At 40.1% G+C, this 22,627-nt stretch overlaps 1 protein-coding gene across 4 annotated transcripts in view; it reads right to left on the bottom strand.

Annotated features, from left to right (window-relative positions):
- The window catches only part of LOC136856813 (putative fatty acyl-CoA reductase CG5065), a 619,576-nt gene that overhangs the window by 351,558 nt on the left and 245,391 nt on the right, over positions 1 to 22,627 (bottom strand). For all 4 annotated transcript variants that reach the window (XM_068224968.1, XM_067134943.2, XM_067134938.2 and 1 more), the window contains exon 2: positions 21,839 to 21,905. The gene's annotated coding sequence lies outside the window, so the exon portion shown is untranslated. The remainder of the gene's footprint in view (positions 1 to 21,838; positions 21,906 to 22,627) is intronic.

Genomic DNA, 22,627 nt, shown 5'->3' with positions numbered 1-22,627 from the left:
ACTTTCAATGTATTTTGTCCATTTGACATTGTAACTTTTTGATGATAATTATAAATAAAATCATGAATAAAATATATAAATAAAATTACTCAAAAACTTAATAAAATTAATAAGCATAATTAACATAAATGTCCGTAGTATGGGCGCCAGAGTTCACCAGAATGGATCCCTCGAATTTAGATAAGAGCATGATAAACTGTATATCCCAGGGCGTGTACATAATGCTGCGTACTGGTACATCTGCTGCAGGCCTTACCTAACCTCCTGAAAACGACTAATTAGGTAGGAACTGCACCTAGGTTCATCAATAATACTGATTATAAAATAGCTAACTATATTCTTAACAAATTCCGTGCATGAGCACCTCATCAACATACAACATTATACATATAATATACACATAAAATATTACTGGAAGACTCCATATTTACAACAACAACAATAATAATGAAAATCGTGGGAAAAAGAAAGCGAGAACTAAGCTACCATTTGTAGATAGTCCGATGAACAATGTACATGTATGAAGATAAATACCCTTCACTGTCTCTATATCAATTCGACTTACCGATTCTCATAAACGGCAGTTATCACATCACACAGATACTGTACCTTGTACTACTGTGTTCACATAATTTAACACTTGTTGTAAAGATATATACACACGTCTGTCGATCCTCAACATAAATTATGGAAAGTCTGAGATAGCTTTCACCAACATATAATGCTAGACCTCCACAAGTGCTACAATACTTAATGCGCAAGCACTCTCCACAGTCAGCCACTTTCCACGAACATAACAAGACTACGCTCCACAAACGTTTGAAGTCCAGTCCATTGCATCCGGGCCACTCCAGTACCGTGTATCAGCACCACTTCCTTCCCGTACAGTGTCAGTTGTGGGTCTCTTCCGTAGTGATAGGTTGTAGTTGTCTTCCTTCTCGTTCCTTTACAATGTCCCCGGTTGCCGCCGTATGATCAACCTTTATATACATCAACATCCCCCTCCTCTCAGATGATACGTCTGGATTGGTGCTTGCCAGCCAATCATGAGTGAACCTCTACTGGTCAATACCATGCCCTGAACTCATACTTGGTTCCAAGACAATAACAAACACTCGGGTTTATTAAATGACTCACCGAACTTCCCTAGTACAACAACATCAACAAACACATCTCATCAGACACTGGGATATTTACATGACTCATGGAATATCCCGACACAAGTACATCACAACAAACACTGGGGTAGCCACATGACTCAACCAAATTACCAGAGTTATTTTTTTTTGCTAGGGGCTTTACGTCGCACCGACACAGATAGGTCTTATGGCGACGATGGGATAGGAAAGGCCTAGGAGTTGGAAGGAAGCGGCCGTGGCCTTAATTAAGGTACAGCCCCAGCATTTGCCTGGTGTGAAAATGGGAAACCACGGAAAACCATCTTCAGGGCTGCCGATAGTGGGATTCGAACCTACTATCTCCCGGATGCAAGCTCACAGCCGCGCGCCTCTACGCGCACGGCTAACTCGCCCGGTACCAGAGTTATTAAAGCAATGTTTTCCCACTCGTGCAAAACAAATTACTCATACCTACATATGTGGATATCTTCCAGCTTACCAATATAAATGGCAAAATATACAAATGAAATACTGATAATAATGATAATAATAATAATAAATCGAATACTGACAATAATATCTCTAACTTCTACATATAATTCGGGGGTGTGATATATGTACTATCACATAACGCCCCCTTGGTGAATCGATGGTATCACATATTATGATTCACCATAAAACAGAACTTCATACATAACCTTATAATGACATAATTGAACACATAATTTACTGTAATAATGATGTATACATTGCGTCTACTGCATTGTATTCGCACACACGAAATACAATTTGTCCAAACAATAATAATAATAATATGGCTATATACACACAACTCTGATCGTTTCATATAGCATTGAACACAATCCCTTCTTGCTACTGTACACATACATTAAAATTGATAATATATACATCCAAGGTGCAGATCCTATATCTTATATCTGCGAAGGCTATAGATATTAAATGTCCCAAGGACCTAGTCGTCAGAAGTTAGAAGCTGATAAGCACACTTGCCTATTCTACTGTCCACAGTATACGGACCCTAATATAAATGAAAAAACTATACATAAACTTAACATTGGCATCGATAGACGAGGAATGCGTACCGCAATAAAATCCGAACACATCTCTAATACAATCTATCTCACACACAAACATTCATCCCATCCAGTCACACAAGAATTATACAAGCTATCATTCAGAACATTCATAACCAAGAAATCCCTTCTTCTGAAATGCGCAGGAATCTCACAATGTTTACTCTTCCACAAAACCATAATTAATGCAAGCAAAGAGATCACATACGTTTTCACATATTCCACCTCGATATCATACAGCACGTCGTTCACATCATTCACACATCTCTCAGAATTAAATAAAACATTACACACTCGCTTGAATGGACTTTCCTTCAACTCACGCACACTTCCATTCACACACACGCTCACTCTATTACTGAAATTCTTACCATAATACACTTCGAAATTGCTATCATTACCACTCAATGACCCAATGATCAAGTCATCTTCACCACCTTCCATATCAGCTCCCACTCGCACCACTTTCATGCGAACAGCACTGCTACTTTCGACTCTCTTATCAGAAGTTTCATTAATCTTAAAGTCACCATTTTCACACAAAATGGACCTAATTTTACTCTCCTCACGTACACTTAAATCAACAAAAACATCCTCATGATGTATACTCCGTAAACACTCTCCACTCACAAAACAACCTTCATCAACTTCACAAAAAACTTCACTTTCAATTTCAGAAACTTCCACAAGATCATCGATCGCAACACCGCTATTACCATCACCACTAGCACAAAGTAAGACATCCGACACATCTTTCTTACTTTCATCACGCCCCCTAATCTCAAAATCTCGCTGAACACAAAACACATGGTCATACAATAATTCCTCTTTCACGTCTACGTCGTAACTTACCTGTTTCATCACGTGAATAGAAATTTCGGTATCGGACTGCCTATCTGACCCAACTAAGAAGTCCGATTCCGGTTTAAATTACTTGACGTGGACTGTTCACTATTATCATGTCTCTGCACTTGATCTGAAGGACTTTGATACGTACGCCCCCTACTTTCTGATTCCCCTTGATTAGGTCTTCTGCCAAAATATTCGTGGTGAATAACTCCCTAATTAGACTGTCTGTTTCCCCTTCCGGAATTACCACCCTGATTCCCTTGCCTAGTATGACTGAAATTCTGATTATTCCTATCTCCCGCTACCTGATTACCTTGTCTCCCATTATCCCCGTAATTTCTACCTTCACTTTGCCTAGTTCTCCCCTGCCCTTCCAAAGCATCAAACCTCTCTAACAGCTGCTCTAATTCTTTAATCGTAACAATATTCTGCATACATGCAGCTAATCCGACCTTCTCAGGAAAATGCCTCAACATCTGGCGGACTGTATCTCTCTCCGATGCTAGACCTTCAATATTCTGGCTGATCAGAACATGCGCCAAGAAATATTCCGTCACAGACACACCTTCCTGAGGTTTATACTTGCCAAATAGCACGCGATCTCTTTCCCTTCCCTGAATGGCTTCGCTCCAAAATTTAGAACTAAATTTCTCCCTAAATTCCTCCAAACTCGAAATACCCTGTCTATAAACTTGAAACCCAGATCTCGCTTCTCCAACAAATGCAACATCCAACAGCTCATTAACCATACTCCACTCAATCAAACCATCGTCAAGATTCTTGGAAAACCGTTTCTCCACCGTTTTCAAGAATTCCATCGGATTAAACTGCCGACCATTAAACTTGGGTAATTCTGAGTCCTTCGTACAAGATACGTACCTATTACATATACTGCTACCTACTTGGATTTGACTGATCTCCTGTCTTAACTTCACATGACATGCTTTAATTCCTTCTTCAACTACCATTCTGGCATTTCCTTCTACTGACTTGAGGTCATCTTTTACCGACTTAAGGTCTTTCTCCAATTTCTCATTCTTCTCATCTATTCGCTTCACTAAAACATTCTGACTGGTTTTCATTCTGTCCATTTCTTCGACTTTATCTTCCACTATTTTTATTCTTTTATCACATTCCTTGCTGTTTTCCACAAATTCCTTCCTAACTACATTAAATCGACATTCGATTTTCTCAGTCAATTCCAAGCGTTGAGATTCTACCTTATTATTGACTTCCTGAATTTCCCTGCTTTGATGGTCAAACTTTTGGTTTAATTCATCTATTCTGCCATTCACAGCACTGCTTAAACTATCGATTTTACTCGACAATTCATCACTTTTACTATTAGAAACAACACTCTGATTATCGATTTTACTGTTAACAGCATTTAATTCACCCTTCAACTCATTAAGTAGCGATTTAAGGATACTGAACATTGAAGCCTCGCCTTGATCCCCTACATTCTGAGTTTGAGACGGGTTACGTGATTCCTCTCCAATCGTTGCCAATTGATCTTTCCTACTATCAGCCATTTCGCTACTCTCACTTAAATTAGATACACTCAATGTGGTGGAATTCTTTTGACTTCTCTTATCCTGATTCATAGTACCAACAACTTTCAAAACCTCTCTACTTCTCAATTTTATAATACTGGACTCGCTACAACATTTCTTCATACTCCAAAATACACATGAAACATATAAAACACTTCACTGACATAGTTGGCAGAATTCAAACCACACCTGACATGTGCACCTACGCTTATAAGCCTAACAGATGTACCAATCATTCAGCCACACGTTGGGAAGCCAATTGTAACTTTTTGATGATAATTATAAATAAAATCATTAATAAAATATATAAATAAAATTACTCAAAAACTTAATAAAATTAATAAGCATAATTAACATAAATGTCCGTAGTATGGGCGCCAGAGTTCACCAGAATGGATCCCTCGAATTTAGATAAGAGCATGATAAACTGTATATCCCAGGGCGTGTACATAATGCTGCGTACTGGTACATCTGCTGCAGGCCTTACCTAACCTCCTGAAAACGACTAATTAGGTAGGAACTGCACCTAGGTTCATCAATAATACTGATTATAAAATAGCTAACTATATTCTTAACAAATTCCGTGCATGAGCACCTCATCAACATACAACATTATACATATAATATACACATAAAATATTACTGGAAGACTCCATATTTACAACAACAACAATAATAATGAAAATCGTGGGAAAAAGAAAGCGAGAACTAAGCTACCATTTGTAGATAGTCCGATGAACAATGTACATGTATGAAGATAAATACCCTTCACTGTCTCTATATCAATTCGACTTACCGATTCTCATAAACGGCAGTTATCACATCACACAGATACTGTACCTTGTACTACTGTGTTCACATAATTTAACACTTGTTGTAAAGATATATACACACGTCTGTCGATCCTCAACATAAATTATGGAAAGTCTGAGATAGCTTTCACCAACATATAATGCTAACCTCCACAAGTGCTACAATACTTAATGCGCAAGCACTCTCCACAGTCAGCCACTTTCCACGAACATAACAAGACTACGCTCCACAAACGTTTGAAGTCCAGTCCATTGCAGCCGGGCCACTCCAGTACCGTGTATCAGCACCACTTCCTTCCCGTACAGTGTCAGTTGTGGGTCTCTTCCGTAGTGATAGGTTGTAGTTGTCTTCCTTCTCGTTCCTTTACAATGTCCCCGGTTGCCGCCGTATGATCAACCTTTATATACATCAACATCCCCCTCCTCTCAGATGATACGTCTGGATTGGTGCTTGCCAGCCAATCATGAGTGAACCTCTACTGGTCAATACCATGCCCTGAACTCATACTTGGTTCCAAGACAATAACAAACACTCGGGTTTATTAAATGACTCACCGAACTTCCCTATTACAACAACATCAACAAACACATCTCATCAGACACTGGGATATTTACATGACTCATGGAATATCCCGACACAAGTACATCACAACAAACACTGGGGTAGCCACATGACTCAACGAAATTACCGGAGTTATTAAAGCAATGTTTTCCCACTCGTGCAAAACAAATTACTCATACCTACATATGTGGATATCTTCCAGCTTAACAATATAAATGGTAAAATATACAAATGAAATACTGATAATAATAATGATAATAATAATAATAATAATAATAGTAATAAATCGAATACTGACAATAATATCTCTAACTTCTACATATAATTCGGGGGTGTGATATATGTACTATTACAACATTTCAACCCACTATTTAAGAAGTTTGTTCAATTTCACGTCTTTGAAAAACAGGAGAACATTAATATCGTTACAGATATTGAGGAAAATTTTGAATGGAAATATTGACTGTCAAGAATTACTTACCTTCATCCCATTTCACGTACCACAAGTAACATCACGACAGCAAGTATTATTTCACATCCCAAGATCAAGAAGCGTTCATCACTCTAATTCACCACTAGTCAAAACATTGTCAGTTTATAATTCAATTAGTGCACAAGTTGATTTATTTGGTGGCGCTAGGTTGTTCAATAAGCAAATACTAAATCATTATTAAATTCCTTTTTGCTGGAATGCTAGGTACTCACAAGTTTTTGTTTGTGTTTTTTTGAACTTGTTTAGTAATTTTCTATGGCTGATCTATAGCCTATATTATTATGTTTTCATTTGTAGTAATAATTTTAAAACGGTTTATGCTTATTAGTTTTCTTCTGTACTTCTTTCTATTATTGTTACTATTTTTCTTTGATGTATTTACACTTTAAAGTCTATATGTCAATAAGGAACGTAATTGGGCTTAGCCTGTGTACCTTCGTATTACCAAATAAATAAATAAATTACTCCATTCAGGAATCTATCAGCGATGTCAAACCATTGAATTTTGGGTGAATAAATTTCTTCGGGTGATGTGCCTGACTTCTTAGATTTCTTAATGTTCAATAGTTCTTGTCTGTAAGTGCTACGAATGTTTTAAATCTTTTTGATGATTTCTTCGATGCCTACCCCAGGAATATTCATTTTTTCTGCAATCCGCACCAACGCTGAATCCCTGACATCTTTTTTTTTTAATAAGTGGGAAGCCTAGTATTCCACAACACTTCTTCAGATTCATACAATTGTACAAATTTTATTGTCTGCGTATCGCTCCACTTCCTTCCTTGCACTGTCTTCAAGCTTTCCGCAATTCGTTACTCGCTTGTAGAAAGTTGGGCACGGTCCGAGTTGACTCGCTTCTCTCAAACTCAGGCAACTGGACTAGAGATGGCAAACGAATATCGATATATCGGAAATATCGATATTTGGAGAGGGAAATATCGATATATCGACATCGATATTTTGAGGTCCGATATATTGTCGATATCGATATTTTGTGCTTAATATATCGATATTTCTGTCTACTGTAATACTTTTTGCTGCTATATGATTCTCTTTCAGGCCCTTTCAATATCTGCATGCTACAGTTACGGGATTTCAATGTTTATTTCACAATTCACTTCGGTAATAATACAGTGATAATATCAACTCATTCATCGTGCATTCTTTGTAATTCAATAAAGCCGCCAGCCAACACAGGCCACCCACAGCAAGCCTAGTGGTTAACTATGTTGACATTGTTGTCAGTGAGGTACGGGGAAGTTGTGGCATATTCTTGGCGGCTAGTGCTGTTCATACTTCACAGTGCTGCTTTAAGTGATTCATACGTTTACATATTTCAGCGATATATAGTTTTCAACAAGTAGTTTCATAAATGGCTACAAATAAAAGTGATGTGTGGAGATACTTCACAAAAATCAATAAAACTGAAGTGAAGTGTAATTCGTGTGCCAAAATTCTGAAAAGTTCCGGCAATACCATAAATATGAAGGCTCATTTGAAAATACATACATTAAAACATGAAATACTATATTCGTCGCCTGTTAAGGGAACTTCAAGCACGAAAGGAATGCTTAATTCAGTGGCAGGGTACAGTAAATCGCTCTTTAAATCTGGTGAGGTTGAAGCCCCTCCTACAACATCCTTAGCAGCGTCTGCGTCTGTATCATCACCGGGAACTGCTACCGGTACTGGGAAGTTTACTACCTCCACTACATCGCTGACCAACGCTGAGCTGTCGTCACCGAGTACGTCTACAGCTGTCCAGCCATCTATCCGGCAATCATTAGGAGATATTAAGAAATTTTCAGGTTAGTTTTACTAAACATTTTGACCCTTTATTGTAGCTACACAGCCAGGATTTCATTTTTAACCATTTACGAGATTACCCTGTTTTATAAATAATTAATGTAGTCTACAGTATTTTTTAGACCTATTAAGCAGAAAGTAGGCCTGTTTCTTTAAAGAGCCGTTAACTGCCTATTTTAAATCCACCCTTCTGTTCTCTGTAGCAATACTTTTCTGGTTTTGTTACAGAGGGTGGTTCGCGGCACTGTAACATCACTGAAGTACTTTTATACTTTATTTGCAAAGCTGGTATGCCCTTGTCGGTGGTTAAAGGAGAAGGATTCCAGCGTCTTTTGAAGGAAGCAACTCCTCTCTATAAAGTGCCCACCAGAAACACTGTGATTAACAAAAAATATGATTTGCTAAGCTCTAATTTTAAGAAGATGACCAAACACGTGGAATACTTTACAATCACAACGGATGTTTGGTCTGAGATGATGACAACCACCAGCTTTCTTGGCTTAACCGTTCATTTCATCGTAGAGTCGTCAGTCGAATCAATCGCACTCGGCGTGTTTCAGTTACAGCAATCCCATACTGCTGTTTACTTGAGCAGCCAAATTTTGTCTGCATTAAATGAGTGGGGTATCCCCATAGATAAGGTGTTGTGTGTTGTTACAGACAATGAATCAGCAATGGTGAAGGCAGTGGGTGATCTATTTGGGAGAAATAAGCACATGAGATGTTTGGCTCATTCCATAAATTTATTAGCAGAATCTGCTATCCAGAACACTGAGGGGCTACATGATATAATGCAAGAGATAAGAGAAATCGTTAAATACATCAAGCGGTCAGTGAATGTTAGCGATCAATTCCGAGAAGAGCAAAAAGTAAGAGGAATTTCTGAAGAAGTGCTTAAATTAGTTCTTGACATTAGGACACGCTGGAATTCTACATATTACATGATTGAGCTATTTCAACTTCTGTCCAACATTGTAAGCAGCGTTCTAGTAAGTCGACCAGATTCTCCACCAATGCTGTCTGCAGTAGAATTAGAAAATGCCAGAGAAGTAAAAATCATGTTGTCTTACTTGGAACGTTTAACAAGGGAAATTTCAGGAGAGACCTATGTGACAGCCAGTATGACTATTCCACTGCTGAATTACTTGTTCCAGTCAATCTCCTCTTCATCACCGAAACAACTCATTGGAAACAGCTTGAAAACTAGCATTCTCAAAGAATTTGATACTAGGTTTCTACCTATGTTTTTGGACCCTAGATTTAAAAATATCCACTTCATGGACTCAATGGCAGCCTCAAGAGCCCTAAATCACATTAAGAAACTTTTCGCTATTTTGTCAGAAGCACCGCAACCATCATCTTCAGAATCCGAGGCTGAGATGGAATCAGATGTAGATGTAATAGACATATGGGCTCACCATAAATCTTTAGCACTTAAATCAACAAGAAAAATGGCAACACCGGAATCCTCATTGGAGTTACAGTCGGAGATAAGTCTGTACTTGTCAACGCCTGTGGCAGTAAATCACAGGGCGAATCCACTCGAGTTGTGGGAAGACCTGAAACCAGTTTATCCTAAGCTTTACACGTTAGCTAGGCAATACTTGAGCATTGTAGCGACCTCTGTCCCAACAGAGAGACTGTTTTCAAAGGCCGGTAACACCATCACGGAAAAGAGAAACCGATTAAGTGGCAAACTGTTATCCAAGCTGCTTTTTCTAAATGGCTTACCTAAGAGGTATTGGAAATAGACCTAAGATCATCATCATTTTTTTTTTTTTCACGAACAAATGGAATTACTGTGCTGAGAAAGAAGTTGGAAGAAAATGTTGTATTATTTTATAGAGCTCTGATTATTATTACGTGTATTTCGTACACAAATTAATACGTTTGTAGTTTTTGCATATGGTTTTACGGTGTAAGTTATTAGCTCGCTTCTAGACACCTTGCATATATTGTTTTTCTATTTATCATAACATCTATCGGTTGTAAATGTTTTATAATGTGTCATTGTAGTGACCAAGTCATGGTACTTGGTCATTGTTTTAAGCTTGTTTTCTGATCTGTGTCAAGATTAAACCTAATAATGGATCCTTTAAACATAGTGTTGAATGTAAAACTAGACTTACAATAATGGATAATAGCACCAATATTTTAAAAATTGATATATCGGCGATATATCGATATTTTGAAGACCGATATATCAATGACATCGATATTTTAATACCGATATATCGAGAAACCGATATATCGATATTCTGAAAAGTTTTGCCATCACTAAACTGGACTCGTAACAACTGTTCACATGATGCAAGTGGCGGGCCAAGCATGCGCGCGCATCATGCTAGTCAACTCGCACCGTGTCACCGCCGTCTCGATCCTTCTATACTGCCTGCTCTATGCGAGCCTTTTTGCGACTACGCTGCGACAAAATTTCTCCGCTAGATGGCAGACATAGACGCACAATGTTCTAAACTTATTCTAATGACGACAGCCTACAAAACACTATGCAGTATGGTCGTATGTTTACTTAAGCTCGTAAATTACATCAGTAATATTAAATATCGGTAATATTACCTGTATGAAGTCGCAGTTGGCCTCTTCATGCACAATTTAAAGATTTTCCTGGACGAAGGTTTGGAGTGGTACCGTAATTTTGTGTTCTAGCCAACACAATATCAAATAATAGAGGTCTTACGAACTTGGTTAGGATAATATCACTAACAGTTTGCTGATGTTCTTTGACCTCGCACTGTAACAAAACACATTCTGAAAGGATTTTTTCTTGCTATTTGTTTTACGTCACACCGACAGATAGGTCTTATGGCGACGATGGGATAGGAAAGGCCTAGGAATGGGAAAGAAGCGGCCATGGCCTTAATTAAGGTACAGCCCCAGCATTTGCCTGGTGTGAAAATGGGAAACGACGGAAAACCATCTTCAGGGCTGCCAACAGTATGCAAGCTCACAGTTGCGCGCTCCTAACCGCACGGCCAACTCGCCCGGTATTCTGAACGGGAAGACGTCGCAAGTCCTCGTATTACGCAAGTACGTTTGAAGAACTTCGACAATAGGGCACAGCAGCTTAAACGAACTCCTGCAGATGTTTCACCAGAGCAACAAAACAAGTTTTTGGGTATCGAACTACTCCTCTGTCCTTATGCATAATCCGTTCCATTTAGCGGTGTCGAAGCTTTAGGCAGTGAGATGTTGCTGACACAAATGTCACACTCCATCCTCTCTTCAACAACACGAACCTAGAACCCACAAATTAGGATTTGTTTTCCTGTTTCTAGTTTGATTGGAATATTATCGTCTGGATATCTGAGGTTGTCCAAAATGTTTAAACATTAAGACGTTTGTTTTGTGATTGTCCGTCACAATTCTTATCACAAGGAATCCACTAGCCTCCACGGCTTTAATCACCTTCTGAAAAAAATCCGCAGCCTGTTTCCAGTCATCTGACCGGGTCAGAAATGGACTGAATGAAGCCCCCATCTAGCAGCGAGGATAGGAATTGTGTCGGCTGCCGAAGCCTATCGCACTCCTCTGGGGCAATGATTGATGAATGACAGATGAAATGAAATGATATTCGAGAGTGTTGCTGGAATGAAATATGACAGGGAAAACCGGAGTATCCGGAGAAAAACCTGTCCCGCCTCCGCTTTGTCCAGCACAAATCTCACATGGAGTGACCGGGATTTGAACCACAGTACCCAGCGGTGAGAGGCCGGCGCCCAGCCGCCTGAGCCGCGGAGGCTTCATCACCTTCTGTAATAAGGTGTAAAGGCAGAGATGCTAGAGTAATCTGAGGATATCCAATTACTTCCTTTATTAGGTCCTTGCCTAGATAAAGCCGATAGACGCTTTTCTCTTAATCCCTTCTAGACGGTATTTCATGGAGTCGTATCTTTTCTGGCTGCGAACCACCTTGCCGAGATTGGCAAAATGGTACACAACAGTTGAATATTTCGGCGAAAGAATCTGAAGTTTCAGTTCTACGAAAAATATACCTTGCACAAACGAAAAAAGAAAACAGGTACCAACACCTTAAAATCACTTTTGAAATATCTATAAGCATAGCATGATTAATTCATTTGACAGTTCTATACAAAATATCTCTTGTACAAACGGAAGTGACCACACACGTTTACTCATTGTACGAAATAACTCAGGTTTTCACACACATTCATGCACCAATAACACAGTGCTACACCCACACTGACAGCGAAGATTGTGCGTCTACTGCTGCACTCTTACGGCGACATGGAGAAATATTGGTAGTCGCGCCTTCCTGTGTTAAGCTAGTGGCATAGAGCAGGCAGTATAAGAAGATCGAGACGGCGGTGCACCGTGTGAACCCAGCCTTACGGAAGTCAAGGTAGTTATAGATGGCACCACTATACTAGCCATATTGCCAAAAACAACCAAAGGAAAATACAGCAGTTTATCTGTATTTTTCAGCTCGCTTAAACATTACATTTTTTAAATGCTCATGTTTTTGCAAGTGAATAGAAGGTTATACGCACTATACGAAATTAAATACGAACTAATATGTATAAAGTGCATAACTGTATCTGACATAAAAAGTAGTGGACTGGTCGTTCAGACTTTTTTAAAAATTGTTTTACGTGGCACCGACACAGATAGGTCTTATGGCGACGATAGGACACGAAAGGGCTAGGAGTGGGATGGAAGCAGCCGTGGCTTTAATTAAGGTACAGCCCCAGCATTTGCCTGGTGTGAAAATGGGAAACCACGGAAAACCATCTTCAGGGCTGCCGAGAGTGTGGTTCGAACCCACTATCTTCCGAATACTGGATACTGGCCGCACTTAAGCGACTGCAGCTACTGAGCTCGGTGGTCGTTCTGACTGACGGGTGACGTTCTTCAATTACTTTTTGAAGTAATGCCAACATGAGCCTCCGTGGCTCAGGCAGCAGCGCACCGGCCGCTCACCGCTGGGTTCCGTGGTTTAAATCCCGGTCACTCCATGTGAGATTTGTGCAGGACAAAGCAGACGCGGGGCAGATTTTTCTCCAGGTACTCCGGTTTTCCCTGTCACATTTCATTCCAGCAACATTCTCCAATTTCATTTCATCTATCATTCATTAATCATTCACCCAGAGGAGTGCTACAGGCTTCGGCAGCCGGCACAATATCCTCGCCGCTAGATGGTGGCTTCATTCATTCCATTCCTGACCCGATGATTCCTGCATGAAGGAAAATATACACTAATATGAATTTCCATTACATCAACTAATACAGATTAATAGTGTTTAACGTCGCAATAACACATCGAAGGTTTTCGGCGACGCAAGGAAGGCAAAGATAGAGCCCGTGGTCTTAATGAAGGTACACCCCCAGCATTTGCCTGGTGCGAAAATAGGAAATCACAGAAAACCATCCTCAGGACGGCCGATCCTGGGATTCAAACCCACTATCTGCCGAATACAAGCTCACAGCTGCGCGACCCTAACGGCACGGCTAAATCGCTCCCCTCGGTACATCATTATTTTTAATGAATGCCGTAACCAATGCTAACATTCTTCATCCTTCATCATATATTCGTTTTTTAAAATTATTTTCAATTTACTTTACATCACACCGACACAGAAAGGTCTTATGGCGACGATGGGATAGGAAAGGCCTAGGAGTGAGAAGGAAATGGCTGTGGCTTTAATTAAGGTACAGCCATCTTCAGGGTTGCCGACAGTGGGATTCGAACCCACTATCTTCCGGATGCAAGCTCACAACTGAGCGTCCCTGACTGCACGGCCAACTCGCCCGGTCAAATATTCGTGGCAAATATTCAGTTCTAAGAGCAAGTTTATATGACTCTGTAACCACTCCTTACACCATGTAACTACCTTAACACGCTTCTTGACGCGTATTTTATTGCACTTTGTAGCGAATAAACACCCGATATTAGCCAGGACATTGTCTGATAATGCCACTGCCAGCTCCAGATAGCGAACTGAACTGACTTGTATTGAAAGGTTTTCCGCAGCGTCTGTAGTGGAGGGCGAATACAAGCTGACCCGAAAGCCAGGCCTACACAGTTTTCCACAGATGATTTCCAGAACGCGAGTTGGGCCTTTTAAACAGTCTCGTGTTGCGATTCATTTGTTATATTTTATTAAATCAAGCTACACTTACGTTAAATTATTGATAGTAGTTATTTAAAATCCTGCACAGCGTAGGCGTATAGCTGCACCTGCTAAAAGTTAGATCCACTAATGTACTGCTCAGGCAATCGATAATTTCCGAACATTATATCGAACAGTAACCGACCAAACCTTGATTGGACAGTTACCGAACAAAACTTGTTCTTCAGAACAGAAACTGGATCACAATATGCATAAACCTGACCGTAGAAGGAGTTGAACAATCTGATTTATTGAAGTACTGCAAAATTATTTTCAACACAGTTATTTGCTAACCGCCATTAATCATTTTGGGAGACTAATATCACTGTGTGTCAGTGAACAAGTATGATCTCTCTTGTGGCGTAGGCTAAACATATGTTAATCCAATTATGTAGGCCTATACAATCTCCTTAAGGCCGATTTTGAATTATTGTGCAGAGAAATGGTTGATACCGACTGGCGCGTATTATTAAAATACGCCGACGTACATCAAGCTCTGGGCAATTTTTTTTACCGCATTCTACATAAATGTGTGTACTGCACTTAGAAAGAAAAACTGTATACACCCTGGTTCAATAATCTTCTATAATATATTAAAATAGTTCACTAAAAATAGCTTTGGCAAATCAGTCCGTCCGTTCTACTGGACCGATTTGCTTCATTTTTGTTTTATTCTCTCCGAAATTACCTGCCGGCGAATCATGATACATTGATAGGTCTCTAAGTTCTGCCAACTTTTAGTAATTATAAAATCAAATCATTAAATTATCACTCCAATAATTGAAGGCAAAGACTTGCCCTAACCCACAATATATTCTGTACTTAGCAGGTGTAGCAGGGCCAGAAATTGATAGAACACTTACTCGTCTGTTATTCAGGATCATATCACGCACTTGTTTAATATTAGCATCAGTTACGGCTGCAGATGGACGTTCGGATCTTTCCTCATCCTTCACACCCGTGCGACCTCTTTTGAACTGTCCAATCAACTGGTAATCACTTCGCTGTGGCAAAACATTGTCCCTATATCGTGCTGAAAGTATTCTATGAATTTCCGCTCCAGGTACACAGTCAGACCACAAAAATCGAATTACGGAACGCTGTTCTTCCTTGGTGCAAACAGAGTGGCGCGGTCATCTTTACGTCACAACAGCGCAAGCTGTACTGATCTGATAACGCTGAACCCTACCACAGACGTAGACGACGGTGCCATCCAGCGGATGGTGAGCCCGAGCCCACAACGCCATAGAGCCAACCTAAAGACAATTAGAGCAAAATTGCAGATACTTATTGACTTGACTACGTGCTAAATCGTTTGACATTGTGGATCACGACAAACTTTTACGGAAATTAGCCTATTGTGGACATTCTAAAAGTATGTTGAAATTGTTCATATTCCATCAAAATAGCAATATGTTTACTATATATGATATGACATGCCCACCTATTACACTCGATCAGGTGTTCCCCAAGATATGAACGTCGGCCCTTTATTATTTTTATTGCTGATTAATGACCTCCGTCCCTCTGTCCTTAACTCAATGTAATATTCTAATTTTCAGCGGTGATGTGAAGATATTTAAAATAATTCAACCAGTACAGGATTGCGGAAAGTTACAGGAACACTTCAATAGTGTTTTAGAATGGAGTAGCGTAAATTGTCTGAATTTCAACATTTAAAACATCTCTGTTATTGCATTTACTAGTGAGCCCGTATGGGCATTAGCCACGTCCTCAATGACTGAAAATCTGGGTAAATGGTATGGAATAAAATGTGAGATGGAAATATTAATCTTACCAAAGAAATGCGTGATCTGTACAAATCATGCAATGCATAGGAAAAGGCAGACCCTTGGACCCAGGGTCAGATAAGATGACAAAAGGAAGCTAGAACCAAGCCGGGATGATGGCAAAGATGTCATAAAAATAAGCAGATACAAAGAAAGTGCAAGGTTTCACTAAAAAGACAAAGAATATCCTATGAACCCTTTATACAGTATCAGTAAAACAAGCAGATGTGAGGAGACGCTAGGGCTTGTCAAACTGTACAAAGAAATCTTAAAACGGACAGTGTACATAAATTATATCGAACCCCAAAATAAATTTTGAACCATTTGTCAAAGATATACATAAAATAGTTTGGACATTGATTTATGGATTGCTCGGGATCAACGAGGAATGTTCAATACGTACTGGAGGTGGAAGACGAGGACTTTGACAGCCAATGGAGAGGAGCGTCAATTTGATAATTAAGCAGTGGTTGGGGGTGTTTTGGGGGTGTTTGCTAGTGGCTTTACGTCGCACCGACACAGATAGGTCTTATGGCGACGAAGGGATAGGAAAGGCCTAGGAGTTGGAAGGAAGCGGCCGTGGCCTTAATTAAGGTACAGCCCCAGCATTTGCCTGGTGTGAAAATGGGAAACCACGGAAAACTATCTTCAAGGCTGCTGACAGTGGGATATGAACCCACCATCTCCCGGATGCACGCTCACAGCCGCGCGCCTCTAACCGCACGGCCAACTCGCCCGGTTTTTAGCTATTAATGTTCACGTACCGTAGAGATGATGTCAAAACACATGGGTTGGATGTGAAAGGGGCATGTTGTCGATTTGAGATGCGTTAGACTAATTTACTTCGAGTTTCGGTCAATATTATCTCAGTACGGGATTAGTTAAGGTTTTTGTTATAATAGCGATAGTATTGATTCGATTTGAGATAGCAGCATCTAGATAGTGGGACATCTTCAGTTGGATGCTCTGTTCTAAATTAGTTTGCATCGATACGAGTTCATGCGTGAATATGTTATTGGCTTTACGTCCCACTAACTACGCTTTTAGGTCTTCGGAGACGCCGAGGTGCCGGAATTTTGTCCTACAGGAGTTCTTTTACGTGCCTGTAAATCTACCGACACGAGGCTGACGTACTTGAGCACCTTCAAATACCACCGGACTGAGCCAGGATCGAACCTGCCATGTTGGGGTCAGAAAGCCAGCGCCTCAACCGTCTGAGCCACTCAGCCCGGCCGTGCGTTAATAAGTGTTGTATGGGAGTGATATAGTGTCTTCTTATAAGTAATTCACTGATTATGTGTAGAGTATAGATGATGAATATCAGTTCAATGTCCGACGAACGCATTGGGAAAATATTTATATCTTTTATAGTTTTATGATGAAGCGTCATTTCCAACATTTCGAGAATGTTGATAAGGTGGTTTTAAGGAAGACAGTTTCGAGGATAGCGAGCCACCAATAATTTATTTTGATCATCAATAGAAAATTAAATTAATGATGTGATTGAGGCATGCTCATGAATATTTTACAGCTCGTGTTATGGTAGGATTATTTTCAAATCAAGTCAAATAATGGACTAAAGTAAATGTCTTCTGAAATCAGAGGTAATTAATAGAATTCTGGTAATATTATTTCAATATCGCGACTAGAAATTATTGCAGAGCATATGGCTTACTTTTTGAGTATGCTGAGGGGATATAGGAATTATCGTTAAAAGCCCATTAACCGAGCTCGATAGCTGCAGTCGCTTAAGTGCGGCCAGTATCCAGTATTCGGGAGATAGCGGGTTCGAACTCTATTGTCGGCAGCTCTGAAGATGGTTTTACGTGGTTTTCCATTTTCACACCAGGCAAATGCTGCGGCTGTACCTTAAGGCCACGGCCGCTTCCTTCGCAGTTCTAGCCCTTTCCTGTCCGATCGTCCCCATAAGACCTATCTGTGTCGGTGCGACGTAAAGCAAAAAAAAAGGGGGGGGGGCTTTAAAGTATGCGGATGTATGCGATGTTGACAGGTCTTCGGTTGTATTTGGTAGAGCTGTATTGTTTGCATGGACCTGTATATGTGAGGCCAAGGTCTTTAGAAGTACGAGAAACTAAATCTCCATAATAGTGCGCGACGCTGTATGAGGAGCATGTGATCTCCGTTTGTTATATTTTGCCGTCGAAGTTCGATTCCGCAGAGGCGAGTTTCGAGCCCAAGGAGTGTCTTATATTGAAGAGGCCTATTGCTCTATTTGCGCCTACGCCCGTACCTCATCTGTCGTGTTTTGAGCTGTGTAAATCTTCCACAAATAATCAGAATTATATAGAGCGAGTGACATGTGAAAATTAAATTACATGGCGAGGATAATTGCAGGATCATCCAGATAAGCCTGATGTTAGTACCTGATGGATTGTGATTATTTCTTTTTGTTGCAACGTTGATAATGCATACTTTGGGATGTGAAATTCAGAGATTTATGTCAGTGTGTATGAATATTTTATGTTAGACGACGTGAGATTGAAATCAAGTAATTTTTGTTTGTGATGATAAGTTTTGACATAATGTTTACAGGTAAGCTTGCATTAGTGCTTTTATGTGTTTATTGCTATCATGTGTGAATACGTTTGTGAACGTGGTTTTTAAATCCACGAGTTTGAGAAATTATATTTGATTAATTTTGTGTTTATTATAATCCAGTTAGAGCGTTAGCCCACTCAGAATCATTAAGAAATTGCTTTAGTAGTACCATTTTCCCCTAGACATCTACGCAAGTTATGGTAAGATCCCACCGCGATGTTAGGGTGGAAATGGAACTAGATAACTCATCCTACGCAAAGTTATACAACACTGGAGCAAGAAAGTGTAAAAGATTATTCATGTGCATATTATCCCCTCGTCATAAATGTATCTTGCATTTCAGAATAAACTGTAGTTTGTTATGAATTGTTGCCCATAATATATATGAACGTTTCGCCCTGGTTTACATGCCCGTGTCTGTTGAAGTATACTGACTGACCAAATGTCATAGGACAGCGGAGCACTGATGCGCAGGTGTGTTGTCTGCGCACCACACCCCCCCCCTCCCCCCGTGCCAGCGGCAGTTGTATAGGAGACCTTGTGACCAGTGGCTGTGCATGTGACAGGTGTAACATGGAACGTCGTCGTGAGCTGACACCGTCCGAACGGGGTATGGTGGGCGGTGCCCGACGGATGAGAAGTGCGATTTGGAAGTGGTACAGGAATTCGGCTTCACACGATCAACCGTGTCCAGGGTGTATCGTGAATGGTTGAATGCGGGTGTCACCGTCCACAACAGACGAACGACCGGCCGTCCAGCCACCCTCGATGACCGTGACCGGCGACATCTGAGACGGATTGTTAATAGTGACAGACGGGCAACCGTGCAACAAATCACGGTTTAATTCAACACAGGCCGTGCTAGACACGTCTCCCAGTGGACAATCCGTAGGAACATGGATTCTATGGGGTATGGGAGCCGGCGCCGCACACGTCATCGGGCACAACGACGCGCATTTGTCGCCAGTCACCAGGGATGGACACTGGAACAATGGCGTGACGTGATATGGTCAGACGAATCACGATTTCAACTGCACCATGCCGATGGGAGGCACCGTGTATGCCGCAGACCACATGAAGATGGATCCCGCCTGCCTCGAAGGTATGGTCCAGGGCGCTTGTGTCTCTGTTATGGTCTGGGGTGCGGAATGGGCCCCCTAGTTGTTCTGGAAGCTACTTTGAATGGTACGCGGTATGTTGAGCTGCTCGGAGACCATCTCCACCCATTTTTGGCCTTCCAGCGCCCAGACGGTTCTGCGGTGTTTCAAGATGATAACGCGCCGCAACATCGCTCCCACATCGCCCGGGAATGGTTCCAGGAACATGCAGCGGAGATCCAACGACTGCCATGGCCACCCAGGAGCTCCGATATGAACCCTATCGAGCATATTTGGGATGTCCTGGAACGCAGGCTCCGTGCCATGGATCCTGCACCCATGAACAGACCAGCATTGGCGGCCGCTCTGCAAACGATTTGGTGTCAGCTGCGTCCAAAGGACTACCAGGGACTTGTCGACTCACTTCCACGGCGTCTCACTGCAGTTCGTAGGGCCAAAGGAGGCCCCACACGCTATTAGGTGACTATCCCATGACACTTGCTAAGTCAGTGTATATGTTCCCCAAAATCCTGACCCGCTGTCAAGTTCTTAATTTAGAGTGTGAACCAAACACTCTTGAGGTCGCGAGTTAGTCGGAGCATTACCAGATTTTGGTACACGTACGGAGAGACTTAGAAATTAGGCTAAAGTCAGCTCTGAATAACAGATTTTAAATTCATGTCTTTGTGCAGTGAATTCTACGAGGGATTTAGATGTAACATTTGATTCAAAATGAACGTTCTGTTCTCACATAAATTATTTGGTTGCTGTTGCATATAAAATGGTAGGTTTTAAGGGAAGATGTTTCCAGGAGTTCACTAAACCCAATAGCATTATGCTAATGTTCAACTCATTTGTAAGAAGCGGGCTGGAATATGCTACCGTTATTTGGATTCCTTGGCACTCGAAATGCAATGCAGCTATTGAAATGAGGAAAGTAAGTTTCTGAGATTTTATCTGCAAAAATCACAGGAATTTACCCGAAGTATGGCAACTATCTCGATATGCTCAATCATTTGGTTGTAAGACTCTATTAAGTAGAAGAAAGGTAACCGGTCCTTTGACTATCTGTACATTTAAAAAAAAAATGTTGATAGTGCATATTTAATTTCAGAACGTATATTACAAGTTCTTCTTTCTTCTCTGCGTCCTAAATTCATATTATTCCACTTGCCACGATGTAGAACCGATCATCATATACATTTTTCCTTGCTAAATTGCTTAAAAATACATAATGACTGCTGTGTTGTGTTTGACATTGATATATTTTCTTGTACGTTATTATTTTAAATCGTTTTGCAAACTTGTAAATTAAATTATAGATATAGGTTCAACGAGACTTATGTATTTTTTATTGTAGTTTTAATGAGTTTTTGTCCCCAAATTCACCTGCAGCACTGACATTAACAGATTAACATCACGCTTAAGCAAGACTAAGTACCGTTACTGCACGTCACTGGCACGAATGTGAAGTATTATTGTAGTTGTTAGCGACTGGAATTATGCAGGTATCATTAGTATTCTAATAAACGAGTACACATAATATGCATGCGTTTCTAATTAATGGATTTGTATCTTCCAGAATAAATAAATAAATAAATAAATAAATAAATAAATAAATAAATAAATAAATAAATAAATAAATAAATAAATAAATAAAGATTCTTAAGAAAACGGGCTGTCTCAGCAAAAATTACAATCAATATCAAAGTATAGCTTAAAAGGAAATTGTTATTCAAAAGGGTAACAATATAAACGTTCTCAATCATTAACAAAATGTTTTTAAACTATTCTCACACATTTTTCAGGTCGTTTTAAGAGAAAATTTCCAATTACCTTTAGCAACGGAGCGCAAAGGAAGAGAACTGCAATAAGACAAAGAAGAAAACTGCAATAAAACAAAGAAGAGAACTGCATTCGGACAAACGTTCTCTAGCAATATGAAAAGTGTGTTACCTCATTTTGAAGTAGGAGACACGCCTAACAGCAAAGTGGTGGTGTTAAGCCATCATTCCGTTGGCACCTAGAAATAAAGATAAGAAAAATTGTTAAAACTAATATATCAAAGGAAAGATAAAGCACACAAAAACTGAAACCTGAATAAGCAATAAATTCAACTAAGCTTTGCAATGGCAAGATTTCAATGACGGCTGTAGAGTTGTTTATTTTCTTTAATCTCAGACTTAACTTCTCACCACTGTAATAGGTATTCTCATGATTCGAAATCCAACCTTTAGACAAGTCTGTTACTAATGGTCATCCTTTCGAGTACTGCTATTGACAAAGCACATTATCTGTTCGGGCATAAATTCCATACTTTTAAGAAATGAGTGTGTTATTTGTTATGTTATTACAGTTTCGATTATGCGTTTACCCTCAATATGAATATGAACTACGATTTGCTTTTTAGATATGTTGTTGCAACAAGTCCACAAAGCTCTGAATTTCTAACAGATGAAACTCATACTATGTTTCATGATTCACAGAGTGAACTGATTTGCACCCGTTACGATTTGTTCGGCTAAGAAAAATTTCCGCAGCATACCTCAACACGTGTGACTTAAGCCGGAGGACCTAGTGGATCATTGTCAAGTTGCAATGCATTCCTGATATACAGGGCCTGTAAGAGCTATTGTGTTTGCTACATGTATTGAGTCATATTTGTTTTTTCTTGAGAACTGTCAGTGCGTTTGGCTGCCTTCCCTTTCCGCTTAGTTTCTTTTTTTTTTCAACGTGAGCAAGACA

The sequence above is a fragment of the Anabrus simplex genome, chromosome 1 (assembly GCF_040414725.1).
Source record: "Anabrus simplex isolate iqAnaSimp1 chromosome 1, ASM4041472v1, whole genome shotgun sequence".
Classification (NCBI taxonomy): Eukaryota; Metazoa; Arthropoda; class Insecta; order Orthoptera; family Tettigoniidae; genus Anabrus; species Anabrus simplex.
This window is presented reverse-complemented; position numbering and strand designations above follow the sequence as displayed.